This window comes from Hermetia illucens, chromosome 3 (genome assembly GCF_905115235.1).
Source record: "Hermetia illucens chromosome 3, iHerIll2.2.curated.20191125, whole genome shotgun sequence".
NCBI classification, from domain to species: Eukaryota; Metazoa; Arthropoda; class Insecta; order Diptera; family Stratiomyidae; genus Hermetia; species Hermetia illucens.
In genome coordinates this window covers 11175123-11198207 of record NC_051851.1, presented here as the reverse complement: position 1 = coordinate 11198207, position 23085 = coordinate 11175123, and the positions used below count along the sequence as shown (strand labels likewise).

The 23085-nt window shown below is 46.9% G+C and overlaps 1 protein-coding gene across 3 annotated transcripts in view; it reads right to left on the bottom strand.

Annotated features, from left to right (window-relative positions):
• The window catches only part of LOC119653087, a 168695-nt gene that overhangs the window by 82706 nt on the left and 62904 nt on the right, over positions 1-23085 (bottom strand). Inside the window, exon 1 of one of the 3 annotated variants that reach the window (XM_038057584.1) lies at positions 14676-15274. The exons of the other annotated variants lie outside the window; for them this stretch is intronic. The gene's annotated coding sequence lies outside the window, so the exon portion shown is untranslated. Of the gene's footprint in view, positions 1-14675; positions 15275-23085 lie in introns of those variants that run through there. 3 annotated transcript variants of the gene reach the window in all.

The following is a 23085-nucleotide window of genomic DNA, read 5'->3' as shown; positions in this document are numbered from 1 at the left end:
ACACTTGTTAGCAGCGCGGATGCCGTGCCTGATTTCCCCATCGGCTGACCTGTCAGTAAGTCAGCCTGTCAGAATTCTTCAAAACAGCGAGGAGTATCTGATCACAGGATAATCAGATTCGACATTGAAGGTAACTCCGAAATAAAAAGAATAATAAGGAATCCCAAGAGAACGGATTGGGAATCCTACATAACACACCTGAGCAACAACATTGCCCACCTTCAAGGGGGCGGTAACATCAGGAGCGAACTGGAATTAGAAACGGTGGTGGAAAACCTCAACACGATCGTCATTGACGCATATGAGGCCAGCTGTCCGGCCAAGACAGTCAAGTCATCAAGGGATGTACCATGGTGGAACAAGAACCTAGCCAGAATGAGAACAGAGGTACGAAAACTCTTTAACCGGACAAAACAAACCGGGGACTGGCGGAGGTATAAAAATGCACTGACTGCGTATAGCAACGCGATCAAGGAAGCGAAACGAAACAGCTTTAGGGAATTCTGTGAAGGGATTGAACAGATCACAGAAGCAACCAGGTTGCACAAGGCTGTAGCCAAAGACGGGGGAATATCCTCTGTCTGCTTGAAAAAGGAAGATGGGACATTCACCGAGAATGAGGAGGACAGGGTACACCTGCTTCTCAGAACTCATTTCCCGGGGTCCTACCTCTCGGCGGCAGGCGACAACAATCTGCCTGACATCCCAACAACGAAAGAGAGCTGGAGACTAGCAAAAGAGATATGCTCAGAAGCTAGGCTAAGATGGGCAGTGGGAACTTTTCAACCAATGAAATCTCCCGGAGTAGATGGCATTTTCCCAGCACTTATCCAGAGAGGCCTAGGAGTCATCTTAGAGTCTCTTCTGAGGGTGGTAAGGGAGAGCATAGCACTGGGTTACATACCAAGGGCATGGAGACGGGCAAAAGTGGTCTTTATTCCGAAAGCGGGTAAAAAGGATCCTTTTCACCCTAAATCTTTCAGACCAATCTGCCTAACATCGTTCGTACTCAAAACGGTGGAGCAGGTCATAGACAACTATATTAGAACTAACGTTCTAAAGCGTAATCTCCTACATCACTGTCAACGCGCTTACCGGGCAGGACGGTCAACTGAAAATGCTCTGTATCAGCTGACAGAGGTACTACGGGACGCCATAGAAACAAAAGAAATTGCACTGTGCGCGTTTTTGGATATCGAAGGAGCATTCGACAACACATCGCACACAGAGATACAGGATGCCCTGAGCCGCAAAGGAGTGGGAAACACCCTAGCACTCTGGATGGGCAAAATGCTAGAAAGCAGACAAATAGAGGTACAAACAGGTACAAATTCTATTATCATGAACACCACTCAAGGCTGTCCACAGGGTGGAGTACTATCGCCGCTGTTGTGGAGTATGGTAGTGGATGAACTCTTGAACGTGTTAACTAATACTGGAATACAAGTCCAGGGTGACGCGGACGACATTGTTTTAATCTGTAGGGGCAAATATGAAGATACCCTATGTGATAGAATCCAAACTGGATTAAGGGTTAGTAGTGCCTGGTGCAGGAAGGTGGGACTGCGGATCAACCCAACCAAAACCACCATAGTACCATTCACTAGGAGGCGTAAGCTTGATCACCTGAGAGCCATAACATTACATGATATGGAGGTGAAACGAGAAACAGAGGTCAAATATTTGGGAATTACGCTAGACCAAAAATGACACATGTCGGAAAGCCACGAGGGCTCTGATGACTTGCAGATCCATAGCAGGAAAAAAATGGGGTTGCAGCCCGAAGATACTACTTTGGATATATACTGCAATAGTAAGACCAATGATTACCTATGGAGCGGAAATCTGGGCCGAAAGAATCCAACTCAGCACACAAGCCAGGGAATTACATAAGCTCCAAAGGCTGGCTTGCGTGTGTATCAGTGGGGCAATGAGGACATGCCCAACGGCATCCCTGGAGGTCCTTCTGGGATTAACCCCTCTCCATCTACACATACAGATACTGGCAAGGAGATCAACATTCAGGATGGCAGGTAGTATGAGTGAGGCGGAGAGCTGCCTAAATCGAAGGAAGATTGATATTCTCTCTAGGCGGTATCCCGAATTACTGATACCAAGGGATAACATGACAACGAGAATTCACTTCGATAAATATGAAGCACGTTGGAGTAACAAGGCAAACTGGGAGAGCGTGACTGCGATATACGGCTTAAACCAGCAACTGATTACTTGGTACACTGACGGATCCCTCACAGCAGAGGGAGCGGGTGCCGGTGTCATTGGTCCAAGGAAAATGTACTTTGAGCCAATGGGCAGGTACACTAGCATATTCCAGGCGGAAATTTACGCCATAGACAAATGTGCCTCCTTTAATCTGCAAAGGAACTACAGGGGGCAGAACATAGCTATTCTCACCGATAGCCAAGCAGCAATCAAGGCACTTAGGTCCAACCAGGTGAACTCTAAACTGGTATGGGAGTGCCTTGAGAGACTGAATATCGGCTCGTCCAACAAGGTCTGGATACTTTGGGTTCCAGGCCATGCTGGATTGGAAGGCAATGAGGCAGTGGATGAACTAGCCAAGAAGGGAGCAGGGATGCCTTTATACGGGCCAGAATCCTTCTGTGGAATCGGAAACGGTTTCATGGCTATGAATCTAACAAATGAAAAGAAACGGTTGAGGGAACTATATTGGGCGGGCCTACCAGGGATGGAGCAGTCCAGGATGCTTATTGGGGGATACGAACCCATGCGTACAAAGGATTGCTTAAACCTCACCAAAAAGAACCTCCGAATCATAGTGGGAATTCTCACTGGTCATTGTCGGCTGAACTATCACCTAGGGAAGGTAGGGATATCTACGGACACTGCCTACAGGTTCTGTGAGGAGGAGGACGAAACCTCTATGCACGTCCCGGGACAGTGTCCGGCACTTGTGCAAAGTAGGTCGATACATCTGGGAGGAACATTTAATACCAGATACAAAGCTGAAACTTCTGGAAGTGGGGAACATACTAAAGTTCCTAACGGTTACAGGCCTGCTTGAGATACTATGATCAACAGGTACACTATAACCAGTAAAAGGGGCACAATAGTTCTTCAAGGACGCGGTGCGACTTTCCCTTAATAGAATAATAAAAAAAGTTAGGAGCGCTTGGCGCATGAGAGAAGTGTGCGAAGTGAGATGGCTCTTCTTAGCCCGACTTATTTTTAGTTGGAAAAAACCAAAAAAGGACCGAATTTTATGGAAATGTCTTAAAAAATTGTATTTTTCATATATCGATAATTCGTGGACCAACTGTGAAGAATTTATTGAAACACTTCGAAACACGGAAACACTTTCGAATGAGGAGGGTGTGGTTTCATTTGACATTAAAGCCCTCTTCCCTAGTATACCAGTCAAGGAAACACTGGTTTACTTAGAGGAAAAACTAATTAATATCGACGAATCTACTAGCTACCCTACGTATGAGTGAAAGCTATTTCATGTTCAGCAATCGATACTTCAAAACTGTAGGGGGCGTCAACATGGGTAATCCGCTATCACTACTTATCCGCGACATCTTTATGGAGCAAATAGAGGAAGGTATAGAGAAACTTGATATTTTACCAAGATTCTGGGCCAGATATGTTAACATTTTTGGAATTGGGAAACGAAAGCAGCTTGGATCCACCCTTTTTTTGGGTAGGGTAAGTGAATGCATTTACGCACACAGTGTTGGACTCTCGATTCGGTACGTCGTCGGACTACCAACTAAACACCTCCCCATCGTCAGAGAGCTAGCCTGGAACCGTTTGTCACATTACTTCGGGCCAGCCCCCGAACTCTCCGGCCTTGCGGAGCCTTCAAATCAGGGAATTCCTTTCACCAACGGGAGGGGAGAGGAGGAAGGGAACTGTCAGTTCAGGATCCACCTTTAACAAACTTAATACGGTCCACAACAGCAATACTTTCATCAACCGCCTTACTGAAATTGCGGAAAAGAATGATTTCGGCAGGAAGACGGTTGAATTCGTAAAAAATCGTCGGGGGTAAAGAACCTGACGGGCGGTTGCCTATTATCCACTTCCAAGTCAGCTAGCAGATCAAATATCTAATAAAGATTAAATGCTGTTAATGGATCAAGTACCGTTAAACTGGGCACAATCATCAGTAGGAGCAATGGCACCTATATAGACAAAGTGATCGGCGTCTTCGACGTTCTGACTTTAGCGATCAAATAGGAAAGGTACGATGATCCGCCAAACTGAGATCCTTGGTTTTGTTGGTGAATCTATTCGTGTTCGAAAATGATCCTTGTTTATATCGGAGGTTCTCTGGTTAAATCTCTCTGAACTTCATTAGATCCCGGACAAAGCTCGTCTGCATTAGTGTGTAAACAACTTTGAGATATCTGGATTTCGGAGCAGAACTTAGTTTCCTTGGGTCCTTGATTCAGAATAAGTTCGAAAGCTCGTACCCAGGTCTCAAATTTATGATAAACTCGTGGAGATGATTGCAATCTGAAAAGAATCTTCAGGAATCTACCTTTTGTTGCCAAAGCCTAGGTTCATAGTCAGTTTCTTTGTTTCGCGTGCCGCATTGGGCTATTTCCTTCTTGTTCCACGAGGTTCACCAGAATCTCTGAAGAAGTCAGGACGGTTTCGCCCGTAGTCCGTGATGATGTCTGCATGCCAAATTTGGCCGAAAGTACAATTTAATTTCTTAGTGCGTTGAACCAAGCGAATGTGTCAAAAAGTCTATCACCCATCACCGCTCGAATCGTCCTGCCACCAGTCCTGCTATTCGGCGTTCAATGTTCCTATTAGTTTTGTATTTGCTTCTTGAAGACGATTCAGTACCTAATGATTCTCAGACGCTCAAGCGTTATTAGTAACATGGTCTCTGGTGAATTCTTCCCTTCCGTTCATCTACGTCAGGACTTGAGATCGCGTGATGAGCGCGCCGAAAAACCCGAGGCTCTTTTCATTTTCTCCGTCTTTTAGTTAATCTCTTTGTGGTTCTGTGTTGAATTAACGTAATCAAGGCGCACTTGGATTAGTTAAATATCGTCTTGATGTAGGGGAACAGTACAAACGTTGTTATTAGGTTGTTGCAAATGAAATGTCGGATTTTTCAATGAAGTGAAGTTAGTTATGATTTTAATGTTTAAAACTACCGCAAGGTGACTCTGGTGGCATGGGATAATTGAGTATAAATTGTCGTTCGTTCGATCAAGGAGTCATTTCAGTTTCAATCGTCATTGAAGTTCCAAGTAAAACTCAAAGAAAAAAGCATGGAAGGGAGTCAAAAACGTCTACTTTTTCTATATGAATTTAAACTTGGTCACAACGCAGCGGAGGCAACCAGAAACATTTGCAGAGCATTTGGAGCTGACGCAGCAAACGAACGAACGGTTTGAAAAATTCCGATCAGGCGACATGACCCTCCAAAGTGAACCTCGTGGACACCCAGGACCATCGATCGACAACGACGAGTTGCGTTTGATAGTGGAATCTGATCCCCGATCATCGATTCGTGACATTGCAGAGAAAATAGGCGTACACTATTCGACAGTATCTCGGCACTTACAACAGCTTGGAAAGGTGAAGAAGCTTGATAAGTGGGTTCCGCATGAACTCAACGAGCAAAACATGGCGCTGCGAATGGAAATATCCAGTTCTCTACTCAACCGCAACAGGAACAATCCCTTTTTGCGCAGAATAGTGACATGCGATGAAAAGTGGATATTGTACGACAACCGTCGCAGATCAGCGCAATGGCTAGATGCCGATCAGCCTCCACAACACATGCCAAAACCGAGCCTTCACCCGAAGAAGGTAATGGTAACTGTTTGGTGGTCTGCATCTGGAATTATTCATTATTCGTTTTTGGAGCGTGGTGAAACAATTAATGCAGAGAAATATTGTGCCCAACTTGATGAAATGCACGAGAAATTACGTGTTCAGCGGCCTAGATTGGTCAACAGAGATGGAGTGATACTGCTCCATGATAACGCCCGACCTCATGTTTCCAGAATGACGGTCCAAAAATTAAATGAATTACGATATGAGACTCTTCCTCATCCACCATATTCACCCGACCTCTCGCCAACCGACTACCACTTTTTTAAGCATTTGGATCACTTTTTGGCGGGGAAACAATTCAGCAATGAAGTAGCTGTCAAAAGTGCCTTTGAAGAATTTCTTAGCTCTAGAAAGCCAGACTTTTACGAAACTGGAATAAATGCCCTTGTATCTCGTTGGGAGAAGTGCATTGAAGCTGCTGGTTCTTATTTTGACTAATAAAATTAATTTTCATAAAAGTTATAGTTTTTTGAAATTTTACTCAAATATCCGACATTTCATTTGCAACAACCTAATAGTTGGAGAAGATATCCACGAAGTTTACCTTCGAAATCCTCTACTGTTTCGGTAGGCCGATACCTAACTATTCATTCTGAGTGGCCAAAGGAAATGCATTTCAAGTCCCTCAGGTCGCATTCTTCTTCGTCGGGTGACTTGAGCGCATGTTTTGGGGCCATAGATTTGGTGGTGTTCTAAATTCGGAGGCGCTTTGAACCACGCTGCATGAGGAGTTCTGTTTTCCAGACTTGCAATAGCTTGTGGTCGCAATTGCTTCTGTCCAGAAAGACGATGGTAGTTCTGATTACATGGGCTATAGGGAATGTCGTTAATTTTGACTTTTTTGAAGATTTCTAACTCCGACAGGATGGATGTAAAAACCGACGAACTCGGCAACAACAAAGGAATAAAGATTTGCTCATTTTCTTATGGAACGTGCGCTCCCTGTACAGACCAAATGGTGCTCAGCAGCTAGTCGATACCCTGTCCCAAAATAAGGCTGATGTAACAGCGTTCCAAGAGAGGGTTTGCGCAAAAAGCGGCCCACAAATATAAGTGGGCCTCTCCAGACGGGACCTCTTTCAACCAAATTGACCAATCGCTGATTGAACGCCGCCAACATATAGGATGGCCTATATAGACTTGGATCACTATCTCGTCGGCATGGTGCTCCGAATGGCCGACATGGCCAGATCACTATTGATCCGGAGTCCCTACAAAGTATTATGGAGAAGTCATAAATACTGGAAACTATTTAAGAGACTGCTGTCCCAACAGAAGTCATGGAAAGACAAACTATTGCACGGAAGATCGTCTAACTTGAGGCATTTAAGGATATTTAGTAAAGACACAAGGCGTAGTATAAATAGATTTGGAATATCTAGAGGAGGAGTAACCAAGCACGAGTATGTTTGAGAAGAGTATGAAGTGCGTCAGCCAACGAGATGCGATGCAGGAACACCTACGGAGAAATAAAACAGGAAAGCCTGGACAACTGGGAAAGCTGTATCGATATGTATCCATATCCATTCGAAACTATAATCCTGATTTGACTCAGATACTTATTCGCAGCTGAGTCAACCGATATCCGACACCTTACCTTGGTAGAAAGTGTCATAAATTTTTCGTTTAGGATATGAGGAGTTCTGAACCCGCCATTTTCTTGATGGCGGATCGGACGAATTGAGAACAAAATGTCTCCCTCTCCTCATATCCTGAACAAAACATTTAAATAAGCTTTGCGCGGCTGAGTTCTGAATTCATTAGGGGCATTTGCACTAAATATAATTCAAACTCATGTTTCCGTCATGCTGCTCCTAGGGTAGAAGTGACACAGCGTCTGATGGGTTCACTTTCTCAGTAGGCAGCAACGACTTTCCAGGTTAATCTCGTCATCAACACCATAGCAACCCTTGTCTGGGCTAGACCTGGCTTAACATGTCTGTTTTGCGGTGGGGTCTACCAATTTGATATTCCTAGCAGCTATCTAGCATTTTGAATTACACCATTCTTATGAGGCAGGATCGGAAATGCTATTAGTCCGAGTGGACCTTACCGTATCTATTCCTTGATATGCCTAAAAGTTACCTGTCCATGCAAGCTATAGTGAATTAACTTTATTTAAGTAGGTGTCAAAGTGGGAGGTGGTCAAAGGGTAGTATAAGTCCCAAGACGAAACGTGGATTGATACACACGATGGAGCATAAAACCTGGGAAAAGCCTGCTGAAGGTTGCGGGTGGGGTAGGGTTGACAAGCCTACGGGCAATATAGACTCAAATCACTATCTCGTTGGCATAGTGCTCCGGGCTCGAATTACAACATCGCTCACAATCCCCTCTGAGGGTGACGTGAATATTGAAGCCATCCACAGCAAAGACCTTGGTAACACCTATAAGGGCGAAATGGATGCCGCAATAACTGCAGCTAACAGGATCAATCTCGAAACCATTCAACATCAACAGCGGTCTAAGACAAGGAGAGGCCCTATCATGCGTCCTCTTTAACGTGGCCCTGGAGAAAGTGATTCGCGATGCAGATGTTAATGCAAGAGGGACAAACGAAAACAATAAAGATGGGAGACTATCACTTTCAGACCGTTGAAAATTTCTCCTAGTGTCGAAAATCACAACCAATAACAACAAATAGGGTCAAAGCTCTTACTGTACAAGACTATGATCTTGCCAGTGCTCATGTATTCCTCGGAAACCTGGGTCCTTAGCAAGAAAAATTGGAACTCTTGGCCGCGTTCGAGAGAAGAATCCTCCGAAGAATTTTTGCCCCCCTACATGAGGATTCCGTAGCCTACATAACGACGAAATCTATGAGCGGTACCATGACCGTCACGTTGTGGATAAAATCCGGCTCAACAGGTTGCGATGGGCGGGTCACCTAATCCGTATGGATGAGGATGATCCAGCCCGGAAAGTCTATAAGGGCAATATCTATGGTAAACAAGTCAGGAAACCGGAAGCTGGACGCTTCAGGTACGAAAGGTTTTGTGTATTTCTTAGTACGTAGCGCGTAATATATCCATATATTATGTGAGAGTATCCACTTTCGGGTGATATTGACATTCATAGTCTTCAATTTTCAAAGAAGCAACAAATTTGAGGTATTATAACTTTGTTAGTAATAGTGCGATTTCCACCAAGATCATGCTCTATATTATAGCCTATATCACTGCAAAATTTCATGGTAGTAGGCTGAACTTAAGGGGGGTTTCTAACCAATTACAAAAAATTGTAGTAATATTCTATTATTAACTTTATTTAAACAGATATCGGCATGAAAGGTATTTCGGAACCAAGGCACCATATAGTGGCAGCCTCCTGAATTTTTTCAGATTTATCGGTTTGGTAGTTTCCGAGAATGGCCCCCTTAAAGAAGTGATCACTTTCAACCCCCCGCGCTCCCCACCCTTCCAACGAATGGCAAAACTAAGATCGACTTTGAAAAGTACTAATCGAGACCTTTAATTTGATACCCCACATGACTATATTTGATGAAAAAAAATTTTACACCCCCCTTTTGCATGTATGGGAACCCCCCCTTAAATTCGACGTAAAAGGATGTAATTCACTGTATGCGTGAGCGCTCACAGTTCCCACCTTTCTACCAAATTAGGTGTCAATCGCTATAACCGTCTCCGAGAAAAATGCGTGTGACGGACAGACAGACAGACAGACGGACAGCCCCTACTCGGAGGTAAAATAGTAGAGTTGTCTGAATTTATTAAGGACAAACACAACGTGCATCAGGCCATCAAAAACATGGTCCGTACCATTCGGGTACTACACAATGGTGCCAAGGAAGAAAAAAACGCCTCGAAGAAATCAAGCGTCACCCAGGCAACACAAATGACACCCCCTCAAAATCCAAAGGGCGGTAAACTTGAAAAGATGAGTAGAGAGTGCGCGAACGATTCTTTCGGATCCTCACAGGACGCGAAAAGGCAAAAAGGCCTCTCACCGGCAAAAGGCAAGGGAAATAAAGTTACCAACATCGTGGAAACTGCGGCGCCGGCTCCAATTGACCCAAGGGAGGCAAAGCCTCAAAAAGGGACCAAGGTTGGCGGAAGGAAAAAAACGACGCAGAAAAGAAGATTACGGCCCAAATTAATCATCATCTCCAAAAAAGGGGATATGACTTACGCCGATATCCTTAGGAAGGTCAAATACGATCCTGAGCTGATGGACCTCGGAGAAAACCTCAGCCGAATCAGACGCTCCCAGAAAGGAGACTTGATGCTGGAGCTGAAGAAATTTTCCGGGCAAAACGGTGGAAAATTTCCTCGGCAAGGTGGAGAAGTCCTTAGGAGAAGAAGCTCAAGTACGGGCCAGAAAGCAAGAGATTATCATAGAATGTAAGGACATTGACGAAATCACGACCAAGGAGGATATCCGCGACGCCTTAGAAAAGCAGTTCGGACCACTTGACTTGCAAGATTCCGCAATCAGGGGACTGAGGAAGGCATACGGAGGTACGCAAACGGCAACCATAAGCTTACCTACTGAAGCAGCGTTCAAACTGCTGGCGGCTGGAAAAGTAAAAATAGGTTGGGTCGTTTGCCGACTCAGCGAGCAGATGCCCTTAAGCGCTGCTTTAGATGCCTGGAATTCGGCCACATAGCGGCGAAATGCACCGGTGATTTTGACAGGTCAAAATGTTGCAGAAAATGTGGGGGAGAAGGCCATATGTTCAGGGAGTGCAAGGCTGAGCCTGAATGCATGCTCTGCAAGGAAAAAAGGGCGTCGACTGTCGGCACGTTGCAGGCAGCAGCAGATGCCCAGTGTTTAGGCGAGCCTTGAATGCAGTAAAAAAATGAGGTTGATACAAATCAACCTCAACCACTGCGAGGCAGCGCAAGACCTTCTCTCGCAGACCATCTATGAGAAGGGAATCGAAGCTGCCATAATCAGCGAGCCTTATCGCAACAATAAGAGCGGTGCCTGGACTGCAGATGAAACTGGCAAGGCGGCAATATGGGCGTGTGGAAATCAGGCCATTCAAGAAGTGATGGAGTTTCCAGAAGTTGGATTCGTCAGGGAAAAAATAGCTGGTATCTATATATATATGTAGTTGCTATGCTCCACCAAGCGCGACGATAACAGAATTCGAAGAAATTCTAGGTATGCTAGTCTCGGATGCAAGAAGTCGAAACTCCAAGATCATAGCTGGTGATTTCAACGCGTGGGCCGTGGAGTGGGGCAGTCGCACTACGAACACCAGAGGCCGTGAGACTTTCGCGGAGCTAAATTTGGTGCTTGCCAACACGGGAAACGTTTTCACTTTTCGTGGGACAGGGCCGGGCTCAATAGTCGATCTGACATATGTGAGTACCACATTGGCGAGGAGAATGACATGGTTTGTCAATGAGCATTATACTCACAGCGACCACCAGGCGATTTTCCTCCAGATCAAATATGGGCCATGCGTCCATGCGTGTTCCCGTGAGGCTGGAAACCGGGGCTGGTCCGTGAAAGGGCTTGAGGAGGATGCATTCATAGAGATGCTACTGGGAGGCCAAAGTCCGGGTGGTGCGGCTACGGAAAAGGTAGAGCAAATAATGGGACGCATAACAAGAGCATGCGACGCTGCTATGCTGAGGCGACGAGTTCTCGCAAAAAGGCGCTCAAACTATTGGTGGAATGAAGAGATCGCGGTGTTACGGGATGCATGTTTTCGTGCTAGAAGAATCTGCCAACGATCTAGAGCAAGACCAGACTTCCGACGAGAAACGGCTAGCATATGTGAACTTCGACGTAGGCTTAAGCAGGCTATACGGACCAGCAAGCGAGAATGCTTCAAGGAGCTTTGCACAGAGGCAGACCAAAGCCCCTGGGGAACAGCGTACAGGATAATTATGAAGAAGATGAGAGGGCGAACACCACAATTGACCTGCCCGCATCTTCTGCTCGATATCGTGACGACGCTCTTCCCCCCGGATAAAGGGGAGTGCAAACAACACAAGCGAGCACTGGACGTCTACACCATACCTGCGGTAACTGAGGCCGGTGGAAGAGGCAAAAACTAGTTTTGCTCCCGAAGCCGAATAAACACCCAGGACACCCATCATCATACCGACCGATTTGCCTTATCGACACGGCAGGAAAGATGCTCGAAAGGGTCATCTACAACAGACTGCTCCCTATCATTGAATATAAGGATGGACTATCGGAGCGACAATTTGGATTTCGCCAAGCCCACTCAACGATCGACGCCGTAGACGTTGTTTTGAAACTGGCTCGAGACGCGATGTCGTCTAAAAAATGCTGTGTCGTAGTGACATTGGACATCAAAAATGCGTTCAATTCCGCAAGCTGGGAGTGGATAAAAAGTTCACTGGCTAAAACGGGTGTCCCTAGTTACTTGACTTAGCTCCTCAACAGTTACCTTTCGGAGAGGACACTGTGGTACGACACGGATGAGGGATCCAAGCAGTACACCGTCACCGCAGGAGTACCACAGGGCTCAGTGTTGGGTCCTCTCCTCTGGAACGTCAAGTACAATGGGGTCCTTGTCCTTCCCGTGCCAAAGGAGGCCACGATAATCGGTTTCGCAGATGATCTAACTGTGGTTGTCGTCGCGAAAGAACCTGAAGACGTTGAAATGTACGCTAACGAAACCATTAGCGCCATTAAAGCGTGGCTGGAGATGGTTCAGCTTGACCTTGCGGAACAAAAGACGGAGGCGGTCTTGATTACTAATCGTAGGAAGAGGAATACGGTTAATATTCGCGTTGGTGGTCAGGTCATCACTTCGAAGCCGGTTATCAAATACCTAGGGGTGATGATTGACGCTAAAATCAATTTCAGGGGACATCTGGACTATGCCTGTGAGAAAGCGGCAAATACCAGCGTATCATTAGCGCGGATGATGCCTAACATTGGAGGTTCAAGGTGGAGTCGCAGATTACTTGTGGCCGGAGTGGTTCGCTCCACACTATTATACGCGGCACCAGTTTGGGAGGAAGCATTAGCGTGTGAGAATAATCGTAGGAGAGTGAATATGACTTACCGCTTAGTGGCGCTAAGGGTGTGCAGCGCCTTCAGAACAATATAAGGCGAGGCAGCGTGTTATTGCGGGAATGATCCCGATAGACATTCTGGCAAGTGAGACACGCTGCCTGTACGAGACAAGGAAAATGAATCCTCTTGAAAAGGATGCAGAATTCCGGAAGGCGGCAAGGCGAGAGTGGCTGGAGAAGTGGCAGAAACGGTGGGATGACTCGCAGAGACGTCGCTGGACCCACACTTTGATTCCCCGTATTGAGGAGTGGATCCAGCGACGACACGGTGAGATTAACTACCATCTGACGCAATTCCTATCAGGACATGGCGGTTACAGGAAGTACCTGCACCAATTCAGTCTGGATGATTCTCCCTTGTGTCCTAAATGTGGTTGCACACCTGAGGACCCGGAGCATGTTATGTTCCACTGTCCACGATTTCTCTCAGAAAGGAGGAGTCTGGAAGACTCGCTGAAAATTACTCTAAGCCCGCAGAACATCGTCGGTGAAATGTTGAAATCGGAGGGAAACTGGTGTGCGGTGAACACCGCAATCAAAGGAATACAAGAGGAACTGGGAAGAGCGGAGCGCGCAAGGAGGACGCGAAGAACGGAAGGCGTGGTCGCGTAAAGCGCAGTCCACCCCGCGAAGTAATGCTTTGCGGTGGTCCCGCGGGGAAGGAAAAAGGAGAAAGTGGGGGTGGTTTTAGTGGGTGAGAATCCCACACGCTGCTGCAACCTGGCGCGGCAGTGTCTTTCTAAGATTTCCACCTCCATCCATAAAAAAAAAAAAAAAACAAAACAAACAAAAAAGACAGACGAACAGACAGACAGACAGATAGTAAATCGATTTTACTAAGGTTTTGTGTTTACACAAAACCTTAAAAAAGGAAGACAGACTCGTAGGTCAGGACGACAGACAGCTTTTAGGAATATTGAATTGGTGGACCTCGGCGCAAACCCGGGGTGTCTGCAGTTTCTTACTAAGACAGGCCAAGACCTGATACCGGTTGTTATGCCGTTGATGATGATGAAAATTAGGATTTATTTTGGAGCCTTGATATAAGGATATTGTCATGATTTTTTGCTGATTTTTCGATTCAGCAGCTACTGAGAATGGGTCCTGTTTTTCTGTCTGTACTCCCACCCTCCGGCAGACAACAAACCGTTTTTAATAAGGAATTATTTTACACAAAACCTTGAAAATAGCAACTTATTATCAAAGAAATCATCGCAAAGGATGTGCTTGTCATTTGCTTGTGGCGCTAGTAGAACCAAGGGGGGCCGCCTCCTTCAAAGGAAGCAGATTATGAAAGTATGAAGTCTGAAGAGTAATGAAAGCAGCTAAATAAGCACGTTCAATCCTACTAAAGAAAAGATACGAATCACTAAACAGGCATAGGTTAACGTTGTTTTGCGGCTTTGATTGCAGGCGTCAAACTCCAAAAAAAGCTTGAAGATAACACGAAAAAGCTAATAATACGACACGGCAATATACTCGTCCTTCAAGATTGTCGCACCACCCGAAAGTATCTTTTGCTTAAGAAATAATTCAAAGGAGAAAAGATCTATAATAAAATTTACAAAATGATAGAGTTTATTGTTCTGAGCACAGTCGGTCGTTTCATGTTACATTTAAACTTTCACTTCACTGGGTAAAACGACGAAAAATAACAAAACCCAGGAATCGATTTTTCCCTTCCTTACGTCATTCGCAATATGAGAGTATGTGCGAGGCTTTCTGAATCTTGTCGCATTAAAGGACATTTTGCAAGGATTCTTTTCGTATGGCACAAGACAAAGGTGCAGCACTTCCAATTACCTTAAACGATAGTCTCTGGCTTGGAGACGGAGACAGCAGCTAATTACAATGATACGTAATAAATCCTCACATCGATTATGCACATAGGGGACGACGCACGCATGAAGGAAGTAGTAAAATAGTTCACTTACGACCGATTTACGACTTTGAAGTGCACTAGCCGGAAGGGCCACTATCAAATTTTCAAATCCTTATCGGAACACTCAAGATAAGCGCTAGACACTATAAAACCCCGAAGTCAACGATATTCCAGACCAGACACAGCAGCCACGAAAACACAACAAATTCCTCTGGGTTGCACCCACAAACTAGTCAGAGAGCTCCACAAAGTCTTGAGAGCTCTGATAAGATTACTGAGTTGCACTGAATTTTTCAGTAGCTCCAACACAAGATTGTCTTGAACTGTTCTGTAACTTTGATAAAATGAATCACTCAGGAATAATCGAAGCCTACGGGACCATTTGACAGTTGCCTATTTGCTCCAGGCACCGTGGAAATCCCTCAATTACAGGAACTCAACTTTCAACGTCTCCGGGTTTTCTCAGGTTCCACTTTGAGGCGTTTCACTTTCTTTCACAAAACATTTTTGTTTCTGCTTTTCTCTTAGCACGGCCAACAAAAGATATTGCACGCCAAGATTGTAAAAAAATCAATTCCGTATTACATTAACGCCATCGAAACGTAGGAAACGCGAGAAGCGGTGTAGGTCGCATAACAACTATTCAGCGCACTCCCAATCCTATAGGACGACAGCCGCGGTGGTAAGCATCAAAACGTATCCTTCGCCCCTTTTTCAGGATGGCCTGCATTGTGTAGTGTGTAATATGGGAAAAAGGGAAAACACAAGATGTTGAGCAAAATCGGTTGCTACTTACAACCCTTATTGATGGGGACATGAATGATTTGATACGAAGGGTTTTGTTCCGAAATGTTGGGAAGGATGAATCAGCCACGCCTGAACTGCTGGAGGGTTCGATGGGCTCAAATGCCTGCTGATGAGTTGATTCACAGGATAATAAGGAAATGAGAATTGTTTAAATTTAGATTTATAGATTTAGTTTTATAAAAGAATAATTTTTAGAGAGCGCAGAATCAACGCATTTGATTTAGCTAAAAACGCATGAGAAGTGACCAGACCAGGCTTTGTTCTGGTTTAAGATACTTTTCGAAAAGTATTCCACAAATCTGGTTTAGCACGAAATTAAGATTACTTTCAGTGACCAATATTTTAGTGAAATTAAAACGAACTAATTCAGATGAGCTTCATTATACTTCCTAATCATGCATTCCAAATAAATATCTATCGTATCTGGTTTGCTAGCAACCATTCTCGACTTCATATTTAACACTGGAGTTGTTTCTGGATTACAGTTCCGCTGATACCAAGCTGCGACCCTCAGGGGTCGTTAGCGATTTTTAAACGGGTCGCTTACGATACGAGGTGTGACGTCCCCGAGGTGCCCGAGTAAGCAGTTCTGCACCCTAGCTGGCAGCATACCTGCGTCCTAGGTAGTAGCCTCGAGAAAGCTTCTCGGTGAAGAGCGAACCGCGAATGACCGGTACACGTCGGGACACACTGGGAGTCTCCGGAGCCGTCGACAACTCTCTGTCGGCGTCGACGGGGTGATGTGAGCGTAGCTCTGCCAAGGTGGTAGTTGCGACGTGTATTAGGAGCCAGCCCCTTCGGGACCCTGGTCGGGAAGTGTGCATTGAACCGGCGTTAGTAGACCGCGTTGCCCCGAGCGAGCGCTGATCCGTCCCTGAATTCCGGGATCAGCTAGGCGTAGGTCAGGCCTCAGGGAACTGGGGTAGGGGCTGTGTCCCCGAGGGTATATCCGTTCTTGACTATTGCGGCCCGCTCCCTTGCACATGATGCGCTGGTACCTTTGGAGAGTATTCAGAAAATTATAAAAAAAAACGACGAAACAACAGACAAGGAGGAAGAGCTGGGTGCGTTTGGGCGGAGCATAAAAATGCATCGTTCACCGCAGCGTTCAGTGAAAGAGGCAACGAGGGCTGATATACCCGATGAGACACCGGGGCGTCCAAATAAAGAGGAAGCCTCATCAAGTGGCGCGACTGACCGTGCGGTGATGGCAACTCCATTACCTTGCAGTGCCCCTGCTTTGGAAGTAAGCTCAGTGAGAAACGCTAGTCCTGAGCAGATGGATTTGGACACAAATCGAGTGGAAGTGCATTCGACCGTCCTCGCTAGAGCCGAAGAGAAAAGGCTCATCAGAAAATGCGCAGCAGTGGTGAAACGTATGCGATCGGCAACGTTCCTTCAGAGGAACGTCAACAAAGGCGTCAAAAACGGGCTGATGGAACTGGAGGAACTACTGGACCGCATTTCCTTTTATAGACGAACGTGGAGAGCAGCGGAAGACGATTGTAGAGCAGAAACAGTCGCACTCCCCGCTGAGAATGCTGCTTGCGTCAAACGGACTGCAGATAGCCCTCTGCAAAGTGAACAGGAGAAAAAGCGGAAAGAGGACGACGTGCCTGAAGGAGACTTTATCGTAGTAGTCTCCAAGGCCCAAAAAAGAAGACGAAAAAGGCTAAAAAGAAACAACGGACTTCGTCGCCAGAGACACATCTGTCCAAAAAACAAGGAGGCTGCCAACCCAAAGCCAGTAGCGGAAAAAACGAGGAAACGAAGAAGGACTAGACCGTCGGCCCTGCTCATTAAGCCGACGGAAGGCAATACATTTGCGGAAGTCCTTAGTGAAATCCGCTACAGGATGAAACTCGAGGAGAACGGAGCAGAAGTGTCTTCGATACGGAAAACGAGGAGTGGTGGAGTTCTCGTCGAACTGGGCCCAAAGACGACCAACAAGAGCACGTTCTGCGAAGCGGTCAAGGGGCTATTGGGGGAGAAGGCTCTTGTTTCCAGCCTAGAACCCATGTGTTCTCTAGAAATACGGGATCTTGACTGCCTCACAGAAAAGGCCGTAGTAGAGGATGCGCTAAAGCGTGAATGTCCAGAGGTGACCAATGCCCGGGTAGGTATTACCTCTGTAAATGCACGAGGCCAAAAGCTCGCCGTGGTGGAAGTCCCCGAGCAATATGCGAGGAAACTCCTTAACAGCGGGAGAATCAAAATCGGATGGGTAGTATGCAGGGTACGAATGCGGATAGTCCCCACCAAGTGCTACAGGTGTCTGGACTATGGACACACGTCAGCAGCTTGCAAGGGTCCGGACAGGAGGACAGCATGCCGGAGATGCGGCCAAGCGGGTCATCAAGCGAAGACTTGCAAGGAAAGCGAGAGTTGTGTTCTCTGCAGGGATCGTGGCGCGCCTGGCGAAAGCGTCGCACACACTGCGGCCTCGGGACGGTGTCCGATCTTCAGGGCGGAATTGGAGAGGGCTAGGGTGCGAACGGCATGATCCGCATTTTGCAAATTAACATGCACCGGAGTGCAACCGCTCACCAGTTGCTAGCACGGTTCGCTGCGGAAGTATTATAAATGCTGGTCTAGTGCTGATTAGCGAGCAATACCGAAACAAGGACCCGTCCTCATGGTATCTCGACTTATCGGGCACCGCTGCCATCTGGGTTCGGGACGACGTTCGACTTCGTGTTCTTGCCGAAGGCCGGGGGGACGGATTTGTCTGGATCCGGTGTTTAGGGATAACGTCTTTTAGCGTTTACCTGACGCCGAATGAGTCGATTCCGGACTTTCAGCGCCGGCTTGATGCTCTGGAGGACGCCGTTTCGAGCACGGAGGGACGAATCCTGGTTGGCAGTGATTTTAATGCCAGGGCTCTTGAATGGGGCATGCCTCAGTCAGACTCCAGAGGGCAATGGATCCTGAAAATGGCGGCGAGAACCGTGCTTGTAGTTTTAAACATCGGATCCACGCCAACGTTTCGGCGCCCAGGTTGTGAAGGAAGCATCCCTGACATCACTTTTGCGTCGGAATCTCTGGTATCATCGGTGGGCGGGTGGCGAGTCCTGGAAGACTTCTCGACAGGTGATCATCACTACATTGCGTTCGAAGTGGTTGACGCTACTTACCGGCGAGCACCAACACGACGCTCCCCCTGCGTGTGGAATGTCGCGAGGATGAACATCGGGAAGTTGGTCGAAGCTCTTGGAGCAGGTAGGGCCGTGCTGGGGGGTACTCCGGGGGGTGGTAGTGTCGTAGCTGACACCATCGTAAATTCAGTGATGAACCTGATAACGACGGCGTGTAAGGCTTCCATGCCCCGGAGAGCCTTCTATGTACTGGTGGACGGCAGAAATTGCCGACCTACGGAAGGAGTGTCATAAGCTCCGCCGTTTGGCACAACGTTTGCACGCCAACGAGGAGGCACGTGCCATCAAGGCACAATATAGATCAGCAAAAAGAAGACTCCGCAGCGCTATAAACAAAATCAAAGCTCGCGGCGGGCATAATCTTGTTAACGAAGTAAATGAGGACCCGTGGGGACTTGGCTATAAGCTTGTCACCCGGAAAATCGGGGCTCTGCGGAAGCCCTGCATACTAAGCACCGACCAGATGGACCGCATTATGCGGGCATTGTTCCCCAGACACTCTGTACGGGTTGATGTAAATAGCGCAGAAAGCGTCATGGATTGCACCCTTTTCACAATGAGAGAGCTCGAAGAAACGATTCTCACTATGAAAAACAGGAAGACTCCAGGTCCTGATGGCATCCCGGTGGAAGTTTACAAACTGGTGTTCCACCAACGGCCAGAATTGCTGCTTGAAGTGTGCAACGCCTGCTTGAAGGAGGGCATTTTTCCTTGTCAATGGAAAGTGGCCAGACTCGCGTTGATCAGTAAGGGTAAAGGAGACCCGGAGCTCCCGTCTGCATACCGACCGCTGTGTATGCTTGACACGACCGGAAAAGTGTCCGGGAAGTTCATCAAGGGTAGACTCGCTGAAGCGATCCGTGCTGCCGGGGACTTATCCGCAATACAGTTCGGGTTTAGAACAGGGAAATCCACAGTAGATGCTATTATGGAGGTCGTAGATGCGGTTAATCGAGCCGGGGCACACAGCCGCCGATCTCGACGGATAGTGCTCCTCATAACGCTTGATGTCAGAAATGCCTTCAATTCCGTAAGATGGACAGATATGCTAGGCACACTAGAGAACTCCTTTCACATGCCAAGCTATCTATTGCGAATATTGAGGGATTATCTGAAAGACCGCTCCCTGCTCTATGAGACGCTGGAGAACCAAAGGAAGATGGAAATCACTTCGGGAGTAGCCATCCATCCTAGGGCCGGACCTCTGGAATGCTTCCTACGATAGTCTGCTGAGACTCGAAATGCCCGAAGAGTCACGCCTGGTCGGTTATTCAGACGACGTTGCGGCACTTGTTACCGGGAGCACTGTAGAACAGGCGCAAAGCAGCTTGGCATATTGATGCGACGGGTAAGGGGATGAATGACTGATCACGGTGTGAAAAACCGAAGTAGTCATCCTGACCAGAAGGAGAATCCCGACCTTGCGTCCCATATCGATCGGCGAGTTGACTATAGAGTCAAAACCAGCGATTAAATACATTGGTTTAATGCCCGACTCGAAGATGAGCTTCTTCGAGCTAATCAAAGCAGCAGCGGACAGGGCTGCAGCTGGAGTCGCAGCCTTGAGTCGGCTAATGGCGAATGTCGGGGGCCTTATATCAACTAGGAGACGTCTCCTCATGGGAGCAACGCAGTCGGTTCTTCTCTATGGTGCGTAGGTATGGGCTGATGCCTTTGACAAGGAGGTGCATCGTAATCGCCTCGCTCAAGTACAGAGGCGGGGAGCTTTGCGAGTGGCGTCTGCTTATCGCACCGTCTCCGAACTGGCTGTGATGGTGATCGCGGGAGTGATCCCCGTTGCCCTCCTTGCCAAGGAGCGCAAAGCTATCTACCGCCTTAAGGGCGAAAATTTAAGAGAGGTGGTTGCCCGTGAAGAACGTCAACGCACCCTTACCGAGTGGCAACTTTCTTGGCAAAATGAGCCAAGGGGCAGCAGCTTTATGCAGAAACAAGGGAGCTCTCACACGACAACATTGTCAGAGAGATGCTGAAGAGCGCTGGCAGCTAGAATCGTATTGCGCATTATGTTCGGGCTCTTCTTATTGCGAAGAAGATTGAACTCGACCGGCGGAGGGATCAGATGGTAAGGGGTTCCCTGAACTAACAACAACTCCCTTCCTCCCCTCCCCTCCCGTTGGTGAAAGGAATTCCCTGACTTGAAGGCTCCCAAAGCCGGGAGAGCGGGAGGGCTAGCCCGAAGTAATGTGTCAAACGGTTCCAGGCTAGTTCTCTGATGACAGGGAGGTGTTTAGTTGGTAGTCTGCTGTTGCGGGAGTCCAACACTCAGTGCGTAAACGCATTCACCTACCCTACTCAAAAAAAGAAGGCTTCGTGGCGCAATATATGAATGAACATTCCCGAATGTACTTCTTCCAAATAATTTTAGGGACAGATTAACCGACGCAAACCGTTCCAGGATCATAAGGAGCACCTAAATGCCTGGAACGACATATGTCTCCACATCCTGAACCTGATGAAAAACCATAACAACACCGATTTCGACGTTTTCCTTCTGGCTCAGATACTCAACCATTTCTCCACCGATGAGATTGATGATATCCTTTTTAAGCACAAAAAGCAATCTGCCTCCTCTTCTTTTTCGTCTTTGTCCCGTTCACAAGCAATCTGCCCCTGGCATGAATGGAATCATATACACTCACGTGCAGTGGCTGAAACAAAGCTCAATCAATGCCTCGAGGGCTACTACATTCTCCACAACAACTTCTTTCCCTATAGGAGGCTACCACCTCCAGCCTTCACCAGCTTCTTCTACACATATCCTTGGCTTATCTATTGACATCAATAAAACTTATGAGAGGGTGAATCTGTCCCAGTAAAGGACCATATTGACTTCATCACTAATAATGATGAAAAAGCTGCAAAGGTGTTCAATTTCGCGATAGGGGTCAGCTCGAAAGAAGCCCTCAAACTACATAGAGACCCGCACTGTACTATGCCCCCTCAACAATCTTTACGCCCAAATGCCTTGAGAATAAGACAGAATTCCGCCTTCCTCATGTCTTACCAGATCCCGCCGTCTGTCTTTGCTCTAGCCTACGAAGCTCGACCCTCCTCCAGAAGAACCATACTAGCGGTGAGAAAAAATTTAAATGCCAACTCTCCTCCCTATTCTCTTGTGATAGGCAACTATGTTACCTCTAACGTATTAACCGCAGTTTTTAATAGATTGGAAATGGCAAACACTATTGTTGATAGATACTCCGACATTTTCAAAAACTTCCCCATAAGAGAGGGAGTTTCACACGACAAGACCGACCGTGCCTCCCGCTTTGAGGAGGAAGCCTTAGATTTGACAATCATGGCAATCGATGCTCCAAGCTCTTGGGCAAGGCTTGACGCGATCAGGGGATGCAAAGGTCGGCAAAGTTATCATCATCACGGCTTTCGTCCAAGCCATTAAAGCCCTCACCAGCAAAGTCTCGACCAACTACCTGACCACATGGGCGCATGATGAAATGAGGAAAGCTCGGTTTAAAGAGGTCCTTACGTCTGATAATTTCTATAATGAAAAGGTTCCAGGGCGGCAGGTCTCTTCCCAGTGCAACACCATTCGCGTTGAATAGTACGCAGAGTACAAACTAACTTCCTTGGCTAAAGGTAAGTTCTTTGCTGGAATTTTTCATTACCTTCGTAGGAAGCCTTGTTTTCAGGAATTATCCCCCAGTACGGAGGATATGAAAGCTCGTCACCTACTTTTCCTATTTGCTTTTCCATGCCAAAATTGGGGCGGTTCCTTCGTCTGTCTGTCATATTTCAATGTGACAATTTTTCGAGGCATAGGACTGCTCTCAACTTAGGCTTATAAGAGGAACTGGAATCAGACTCCAGCGTCGACCTCTACCAGCCACTCATCTCGTTAACTCTCGTTCCCGCCAAACACTTCCAATCGATCAGAGGCCGCTCTATTCGAGCGTTTAGTAGCACGTTTTTTCGAGTCGTAGTCTGGAACGTCATGAGCTGATCGCGCCGGAGTTCGTCGATCATCAGTAACCAGTCAACCTTTCCCCACCGATTAGATTTTTGATATCTTTTTGAAGCACAAAAAGCAATCTGCCCCTGGCATGAATGAAATCATATACACTCACGTCCAATGGCAGAACTCTGCAGCGCGGGAAGTTCTTCTTGAGGTGCTGCATGAGATTTGGCTCAACCAGGCCCTACCAGAGAATTATTCTAAAGTCAAACTAGTCCTGATTCTGAAGAAAGCAAAGACTCAGAACGATATAAACAACTTCAAACCGATCTCGCTCCTAAATGTGTTTTCTAAGCTGGTAAACTAGTGAAAGCGAGGCTCAATCAATGCCTGGAGGACTACCACATCCTTACCATCCACTGCTTCGCCTATAGT